This window comes from Sinocyclocheilus grahami, unplaced genomic scaffold (assembly GCF_001515645.1).
Source record: "Sinocyclocheilus grahami isolate Dianchi unplaced genomic scaffold, SAMN03320097.WGS_v1.1 scaffold1007.1, whole genome shotgun sequence".
NCBI classification, from domain to species: Eukaryota; Metazoa; Chordata; class Actinopteri; order Cypriniformes; family Cyprinidae; genus Sinocyclocheilus; species Sinocyclocheilus grahami.
The window spans coordinates 307,938-317,479 of NW_015506186.1; the positions used below are offsets into that span (position 1 = coordinate 307,938).

Here is a 9,542-nt window from a genome sequence, read left to right on the forward strand (position 1 = left end):
ATCAGTGTGTGTGTGTGTGTGTGTGTGTGTGTGTGTGTGTGTGTGTGTGTGTGTGTGTGTGTGTGTGTGTTACTGTGTGTCACCAGTAGATGGCAGAAGAGCATTAATGGAGCTGGTCAATTCATGTGAAGCAGCTCTATTCTGTCACCTTTTCACATTCATCTTCTGCACTGGAAATACACAATCAGCATTCACTCATCCGCTGCTCATGGCCCTTCAGTTCTAGAAACGTTGTTTTTTTTCTTCTTCTTCTTTTTCAAGCCAGTCACTGGAGCTGTGAATGAGAAAATACAAGCATTTTGCCCTTAACAGTATTAGGACTCTCCAAAAACCAGTCATTGGTGAAACATCTGGTATAATAGAAAGGCATATTTGTGGTTTATGTATTATGTAGATCTAACCCTCTGTGCTTTACTGTGTTGGCAAGTCTGTAGAGGTCTTTTTATATAATGAATAGTCTTTAGTTTACATCACAGCTGTGATTTGCTAGTGTGGTTTCAAGAGAGGGATGTTCTTAATCTGAAGCATTTGATTGGGTGATTATTTGGCTCCGCCTCTCAGTACATCATGGGTCATCAGTATTTTTGGCTGGATTTCCTGGAAGAAATACATATGACTGTTATAAGTTTATTTGTGGACTTTTAGCAGTGCAGTAGCACAAATCCAGAAGACTGATGTGTTGATGTTGTTTAGCGGAGGAATGTCTGGGTAACAGTCTGATCTGCTCCTGGAGTTTGCAGTGACACATTAACAGTTAGTTAGTGAGTTACTCTCAGTAATGTGCACTTAAGTGGCGTTTAACCTCCGGTTACTCCAGCGGGAATCTTCCTGTAATTAATGTGTTGTGTTGCTGTGGCGAAAGGCCTCAGAGACCCTGATACAGGCAAACGTGACCCCGGGCCCCTGGAGAACATCAATTAATGCTGTAATTATCCAGAGGCCACAGACGGGCCAGACTACAAGCGGCCGTCACAGACAGAAACAAAGCATTTCCGTTCCTGTGTCTGTGCACTTTGGAAAATGTTTGCTTCACTGTGTTTTAAAGCGGTGATACACTACCGCTGAAAAATGTGTATTCAGTAAGATATTCTTTATAGAAATTAATGCTTTTATTCATCAATGCTGCATTAAATTGATCAAAAGTGGCAGTAAAGACATTTATAATGTTACAAAAGATTTCTATTTCCAATAAATGCTGTTCTTCTGAACTTTCTATTCATCTGTGAATCCTGAAAAATAAAATGCATCAGTTTCCACAAAAATATTGTGCAGCACGACTGTTTTCAACATTGATAATAATCAGAAATGTTTCTCGAGCAGCAGATCAGCATATTAGAATGACACTGAAGACTCAGACAAATTCAGATTTTCATGCCACTCATGCTGAATTTTAGCATTGTTTATTGAGCTTGAAAATCAGATTTGGCTAGTTAATGATCTCAGTCTGCTGTAAAAGGACGAGCTGTTGAAGCTCAGTGATTCTTGATGTGTCATCTTTCCCGTATCATCCTCATCATCATCATCATTATTATTATTATTCGTTTGACTGCTTTAAGTGACAGTAATGTTGTCTGTGTCTGTGTGTGTGTGTGTGTGTGTGTGTGTGTGTGTGTGTGTGTGTGTGTGTGTGTGTGTGTCTGTGTCTGTGTGTGCTGGTATTCACTATGTCATGAGGACCAAATGTCCATATTTTGGTCCTCATGAGGAAACAAGCTTATAAATCATACAGAATGAAGTGTTTTGAGAATCTAGTTTTCTGTGAGGGGTAGGTTTAGGTGTAGAGCGATAGAAAATACAGTTTGTACAGTATAAAAACCATTATGCCTATTGAGAGTCGCTACAAGGATATTTAACCAGACTCTGTGTGTGTGCGTGTGTGTGTGTGTGTAATACTGTGCTGTCAGTTGATTAAAAAAAACGAATTAATTGCACATTATTTTCTGAAATTAATTATTAATATTAATCCCACCAAACATTAAAGTTTTTTTGTATTGCAATATAAAACACTACAGTATAAAAACCATTACACCTATGGAGAGTCCCTACAAGGATAGTGAACCAGACATGTCTGTACAGGTAGTTATTTAATTGGTGGGTAGTCATGTGATAACATAGTTTATTTTGGCATAATGACAGTCTTCTGCATTTGTATTTGCTGTTTTAACAGCAAACTGGAAAGAAAACTCAAAAACTTTCAGAGATTTCAGAGGTTTTCAGCTGAAGCCTTCAGTATTCAGTGTTGTAAATGACTCTCGGTCTGCTTGAGAAGATTTTATAGCTTGCAGAAATGCAGATTTTCATGACAGATCAATCAAAATGACAGTAAATAATGAAGGTGCGGAAGCCAAAGATTCATAATGTTCCCAGCCTGAGATCATCAGTTCTGAAAACAAACTGATTTTTCAGTGAAGTTGTTGGACATGATGACAGCAATTCCACCCGAATGAAGTTAATTAGTGCTGAATATGCAGTGAGGTCTGGAGGGTCATGTATACATCAGTGTGATAATCACACCCAACACGTACCGCTGCTTTAACACTGAGTGTGAGTGTGTGTGTGTGCTGCCTTTGATCTGCTCTGATACACTCAAACAGTGGCTGTCTGTTAGCGTGTGAAGGGCCTCCAGCTCTGGGGCCGTCGGAGCAGCTGTGCCTGTCACTGCGTTGATCTGCAGTCATTATGCGCTCGGACCGAAGGGACTTCAATCTGGAGTCTGTCCCCACAGAGGAACCTGCGCAGCTGCTGCTTCTGCTCCAGGGTGCTTCTGACTTCCTGTGGGAACCCAAACGTCCTCATATAAAACATGCTGCTCGGAACGGCCAATTATTTAATCATCTTTCTGTGTCAGCTGATCGTTACTGACCACCCTGTGTAAGTGCATGTTATTTCTCAGTTGATCTGTGGTGCATGAAACCGAACACAAGACGATCCAAACAAACAGACAAACAAAAAAACTGAGACCAATTTAAAGGCATATTGAGCAGCATGTCAGGAAAACAACACTTTTATAAACAAATATATAAATAATTAAATAAATGTATAAACTAAAATAAAAAACGATTCCTAGAGAATATTTAATACAGGCAGGAAAAGTGTAAACAAGAGTTGTAGATTTACAGGAACTATGTATTATATATATATATATGATACGCACTTTGAAACAGCTTCTCTCAGAAATTGCTAGTAAATTTAGAAGAGAATTAAAGAGAATAAAGAATTACACTATGGCGTGCATTCGATACGCATGTGTTTGATGTGCGTATAATAAGGAGTTTTTGCGTGCATATGATACGTACTTTGTTGGCGTGCATATAAATACGCATTTTGGCGTACAATACGCATCCCCCCCACACCGCCAAATCTACGAATTGTATATCATATGCACGCCCAAGTCCATTTTTGCGTATAAATAGTATGCCAAATAGCACATTCATGAGATCAGGTTAATTACATTTTTAAAATAATTGAAAAATCATTCTAAATTCACTATCTATCTATCTATCTATCTATCTATCTATCTATCTATCTATCTATCTATCTATCTATCTATCTATCTATCTATCTATCATCTAATTACACTATGGCGTGCATTCGATACGCATGTGTTTGATGTGCGTATAATAAGGAGTTTTTGCGTGCATATGATACGTACTTTGTTGGCGTGCATATAAATACGCATTTTGGCGTACAATACGCATCCCCCCCACACCGCCAAATCTACGAATTGTATATCATATGCACGCCCAAGTCCATTTTTGCGTATAAATAGTATGCCAAATAGCACATTCATGAGATCAGGTTAATTACATTTTTAAAATAATTGAAAAATCATTCTAAATTCACTATCTATCTATCTATCTATCTATCTATCTATCTATCTATCTATCATCTAAATTTTATATTTGGGTTGTACTGGTTTGTTGTCGCAAGCGAACTGTTCCTAATTTAGTTTCAGCTCGATTATTTTCATTCGTTCTAAAATTCAGTTTAGATGTCGCCTGTTTAATAGTTTTTTGTGCATAAAAATTGTGCAGGTGACTAATTAGTAAAATTTGATCCAAGTGTGAAAAAATCGGCATATTGTTTTTTTTTACCCTTCTGCATGGTTTAGGCTATAAAGTCGATAACAGTGCGAATAATCCCGCGGAGCTGAATGAACACTGAACTGCATCAGAAAGATTCGAACCTGTGACGCCGGACCCTCCCCCCCTCCCCTCCCCTCTCTCATCCTTCTCTCTCTCTCTCTCTCTCTCTCTCTCAGTCGGTCTCTGGCTCATTAGAGATCATGTCAGGATGGGAGGATGATGAAGATGATGGCTCTCTGGGTTTCTCTCCGTGAGCTGCGGGCTGGAAGGTGAAATCAGCGTCTTCTTCTTCATCACTGAAGACTGAAAGATCTGGAGAGGATGAAGAACGAGTGAGTGAATGAACGCGCTGTCAGGTACGTGTCGTATTTACTCCTTCATCACTGTAATCGCAGTTTCTCCGTGTTTCTGAGGAGCATTGTAACTGAATGATGGCTTACATAAGGGCTGAGCGACGAGCCTTCGGTAATCTAAGAACCCTCCTCATCGTCACCATCGTCTTCCTCGCGGAGGAGCAACAGTGATGAAGATCGTGGCTTCAGTAAAACATTTACGAGCTTTTCTCTTCCCGACATATGTGTTGCTTCTACTGAAATCTGGCGCCTGTGGGCTTCTGCTCATCATCGGCTCGGTTGGAGTGGGTTCTGGATCCCGCACCGTCTCCATGGAGACCCGCCGAGCCCGACGGAAACCTTAAAAATGTTACTTTTGTGTTACAGTATTGCCAAAGCATTTTAGATGTGTACAATACAGATATAATTACACCACCAAAGTTATAAAGGAGACAATAAATGAGTAATAAATGAGAGAAAATAAATAAATAAATACAATCAAATAAGAATAACAACAGCAGATAGTATTTCTAATATTAATTATAATAATTACAATTATATACAATGAAGAATATGTAAAATAAAGCAAATAAATATAACGAATTAACCATTTCATATGGTGTGCATGGTGTATACAATGAAAAAAAAATTATCTTAGTATTTTTGTCTTGTTTTCTAGTATAAATATCTAAATATTCTTGAGTCAAGATGAATTCATTGTACAAGTAAAATGACGTAAGATATTATGTTTTGTTGGTAACACTTTACTTGAAGGGGTGTGCATAAGACTGACATGACACCTACATAATCATGACATGACACATGTCATGAATATAATACAGATATAATTACACCACCAAAGTTATAAAGGAGACAATAAATGAGTAATAATGTAAAATAAAGCAAATAAATATAACGAATTAACCATTTCATATGGTGTGCATGGTGTATACAATGAAAAAAAAATTATCTTAGTATTTTTGTCTTGTTTTCTAGTATAAATATCTAAATATTCTTGAGTCAAGATGAATTCATTGTACAAGTAAAATGACGTAAGATATTATGTTTTGTTGGTAACACTTTACTTGAAGGGGTGTGCATAAGACTGACATGACACCTTCATAATCATGACATGACACATGTCATGAATATGAAGGTTTTTTTATGCATATTTATGACAACTGTCATTAAGTGTCATTCGCTCAGTTATGTCATTTTTAATGCAAATATGACATTATTTGACCTAACCCTACCCCTACCCTTACCCCTAACCATAGCCCATAACAAAGACATCTCAAACAATGTCATCTTTGCATAATAAATTACATAACTGAGCGAATGACACTTAATGACAGTTGTCATAAATATGCATAAAAAAACCTTCATATTCATGACATGTGTCATGTCATGATTATGAAGGTGTCATGTCAGTCTTATGCACACCCCTTCAAGTAAAGTGTAACCGTTTTGTTTTCTAAAAACACAAATCAAATTTTGTTAGTTTTTTCTTAAAACAAGAAAAAATATCTGCCAATGGAGCAAAAAAAATCATCTTGTTTAGCCTTTGAATTAAGATTTTTTTTTTTTTAGAAAAGAATATCTTAAATCTTAATATCTTAAACCATTTTACTTCTCAAGTAAATGCATCGGGATTTAAGAATGTTTAGATATTTATACTAGAAAATAAGACAAAAATACTAAGAAAATAATTTTTTTGCAGTGTACATATTTTGCAGCTAGTTTGACTGCCATGTCATCCTCTGAGTATATAGTGTAGATGACTCTCTCTCTCTCTTTCTCTCTCTCTCTCTCTCTCTCTCTGTCAGTCTCTAATTCGTCCGGTTCTTCTGAGTAAGGCTCAGACTGTGATTGTGCCAGTGTTGCATAACAGTCATGTAAGTTCCCTTTTATGAGGACTTTGAACTGCGTCCTCTAGGGGTCGCTATGGGGAGCGCCTCGTCGTGACCCGTGTCTGAAGCATACATTGAAAAAACACCATCAACTCGTTGGCCTGCGACAGCCATGACGTCACTACCGGTGCGACTATAGTATAAATAGACGCCGGGAGCTACACATCATCCTCTTCTTCGTCTTCATTGACTGTTTTGTTTGAAGCGTGCATTTCTGTGGTAAGAGCGATCTATTCATCTCATTATGGCGAGCACTAGCAAAGCGTTTAGAGGATGTGTGCATTCGTGTTGTCGTTGTTTAACATCTGATGACACACGATCTATGCGTTGTTTGTTTGGGGCGAAGAGCACGCACGCGATGTCCTCGAGGGGTAATCTGCGTGCTCTGCGAGCGTTTTCCAGGGAAAAAGGAGGAGAACAAGCTCGTGGGGATCGCAGGTGGACCTGGCCGATGAGTTTAAAGAGGGGTTTCCCTCTCGCGCTCGTCGGCTGTGGACGAGAGTGAGCCGCTGGAGGATGATGTTATTTCTTTAACATTGTCTGATCCAGGGGCCAGTGCTCTGCTGGGTTCAGTCCAGGGAGAGCAGGAGATGTCTGAGGAGGGCAAAGAAGCTGAGGCTGAGTCTTCCCAATCCTCCTGCCCTGCGTATGATGAGCTTTTGAAAGTTATGGATCGCGCCGTATTCCACTTGCACTCGCGAGGACATCTCGATGAACGTTATCTTTCTGGCCATAACCCTCCAGCTCAGGTGAGCCTTCCTTTCTTCCTGTTTTCCATACAGAGATCGAGAAGGAATGGAAGAGGCCGTTTTTTCCTCACGCATCCATCGATTCCAGCATACGAGTTATGCCAACATCGAGGCGATGTGCGAAAACGGCTATGAGAAGATGCCCCTATAGAGAGATGCTGGCCAGCTATCTCTCTATGGGTGAGACGTCCTCTCTTAAGACTCCCTCTTGGCCATCTAAGCCTCTTCAGATTACACCTCGTTTGAATGGCAGGGCATACACAGCAGCAGCAGGTCCAGGCATACCAGGCTGACCTGCAGAAAGACCTGGATAAAGGTGAGGGCCTTTCTCCTGAGCCCGAACAACCTAGGGGTCCTGGCCCGTCTCGGTTTGAAGATCAGAGATGAGCACAGAAGGCTAGTGTCACGGCTCGCGCTCCTCCCCCGTCTGCGGGTAGGGGTAGGAAGAATCGCGGGTCAAAGGGAGGTAGGCAGGACCTAAGGGATGTGATCCAGACAAGGCGTCAGCACTTTCATCTGGATAAGAGTGATACCTCAGCATCTACTCATTTCCCTCAGGGGTTTTACATCTGCCCTTATCTTCCCCTTCCTAATTCCCCTGTAACCACCATCTCTCCACCTGACCAAGGTTAGGTGGGAACTTCCTGCATTACAGTCTCCTATACTGGACCTATGATGTTTGGTTGGTTCTATGGCTTCATAGTGACCACCTTACTGATGGTCCGGTCTAGAGTGTCTTCTTCGGTCGCTTCCTGAACGGGGCTCCGGCGCGGGAACCATGGTGGGTGAGTACGGTCTATTTCTAATATATATATATATATATATATATATATATATATATAAGTTTAAGATCATTATGCTTTGCCCACTTTTCTGAAATCCTGTATGGTAAGGGTTACACGTTATTTGCCTCGTTTCCTTTATACACTCTGGAAGCATCGCTCCCCTCACCATTGAGGGTTATTGTGAGCATGATGCTTTCTTTTGAGCTTTTGAATTCTCTCCCTTCTGAGGAGTTGGATTCCTCGCTCCGTGGTAGTGTTTAGCAGTGCTCCCCTTTATCAAAGGGTTGCCTATGAGCACGCTACTCCTGAATTCGGAGTTCTCCTCTCACGTGAGAGTTGAGTTCTCTGTTTTCCCAGAGCACCTGGAACCAGCAGCATCAGACGAACTAGGCCCTTTCTCCGCCTCTCTGATGCGCTGAGTTTTCTGGCTAGCTTGCAGTATGCTTACCCTTCTGATTTCAATCGATCGTGCTGTAGGTCGAGCCCCCTCTTGTTCAGGACTGGGGGCGTTGCTCCCTCAGCTAAGTAACTGCTAGCCGTTCCACCACTGGAACATGCTGTAGGTCGAGCCCCCTCTTGTTGAGAGCTGTGTCTGTGCTCCCTCAGCTAAGGTAAACTACTGCTAGCTGTTCCAGCATTGGAACATGCTTTAGGTCGAGCTCCCTCTTGATTGAGAGCTGGATGTTTGCTCCCTCAGCTACAGATTTACTGCTAGTCACTCCAGCATTATACCTTAGATCGAGTTGATGACTTCTCAAACATAGCGTTTTGGGATGCACCATTTCCAGCTATGGGCTGCTCTTTCAGAGTGCCACGAGGGACCCTTAGAACGGTATTTAAAAAAAATCCATGTTATGGTAAGTGTGCACGTGAAGTCTTTGTACACTTTCTAAAATCCACACTGTGGTAAGTGCGCACGCAAGTACTCTGCCTTCTTTTCTAGAATCCTGTATGGTAAGAGCTACGCGCAGCAGCCTCGTGCTCTTTCTGAGTGGTTTAAAACCCCGGTTCCGCCTTGGGCACCACTCCACCTATGTATCCTCTGGATACCTACTTTAACAGGGTGTTGCTACTAGGGGTCTGTTGAGACAGTTCCTTCAGCACATACAAAGAGAAACGTGCGGTAGCCCCTGTGTGACAGGCCAAGACTTAGTATGATTCTAGGCTCTTGGTCGTATTCCCTTAAAGGAATCTATTCCTGATTCCAAGCCTTGAGCTCTACCCCGGGCCCAAGAGTTCTAGCCCTAACAGGTATGTAGCCTAGGCCTTTGGCCGTAGGGGATAATGTCACTGACAGCCATCTTTACATCCCAGGGGCGACTCCCATGGCTATGGTAGAGTTGGTACTTAGTGCTCGCCATGGTTCTGGCATGCACTCCCCTCAGCATGGTGGCATGGGTATACCGTTCCCCATAGCGACCCCTAGAGGACGCAATTCGAAGTTCCCATGAAAGGGAACGTCTCAGGTTACTTATGTAACCAAGGTTCCCTGAGTAGGGAACGAGACACAGCGTCCTCTAGGTTTCTTGCCATGCTGCGGACACAAGCTTCAGACGAAGAAGTGGATGATGTATTCTCCCGACGCCTATTTATACTATAGTCGCACTGGTAGTGATGTCATGGCTGTCGCCGGCCAACATGTTGTTGGTGTTTTTTCAATGTATGCTTCAGACACGGGTCA

General features: G+C 41.5%; 1 protein-coding gene across 1 annotated transcript in view; it reads left to right on the plus strand.

The window, feature by feature from the left end:
- The first annotated feature begins 4,251 nt into the window (after positions 1-4,251).
- kcnj6 (potassium inwardly rectifying channel subfamily J member 6) overlaps positions 4,252-9,542 on the plus strand; it is a 24,640-nt gene continuing 19,349 nt past the window's right edge. The window contains exon 1 of the mRNA XM_016250798.1: positions 4,252-4,441. The gene's annotated coding sequence lies outside the window, so the exon portion shown is untranslated. The remainder of the gene's footprint in view (positions 4,442-9,542) is intronic.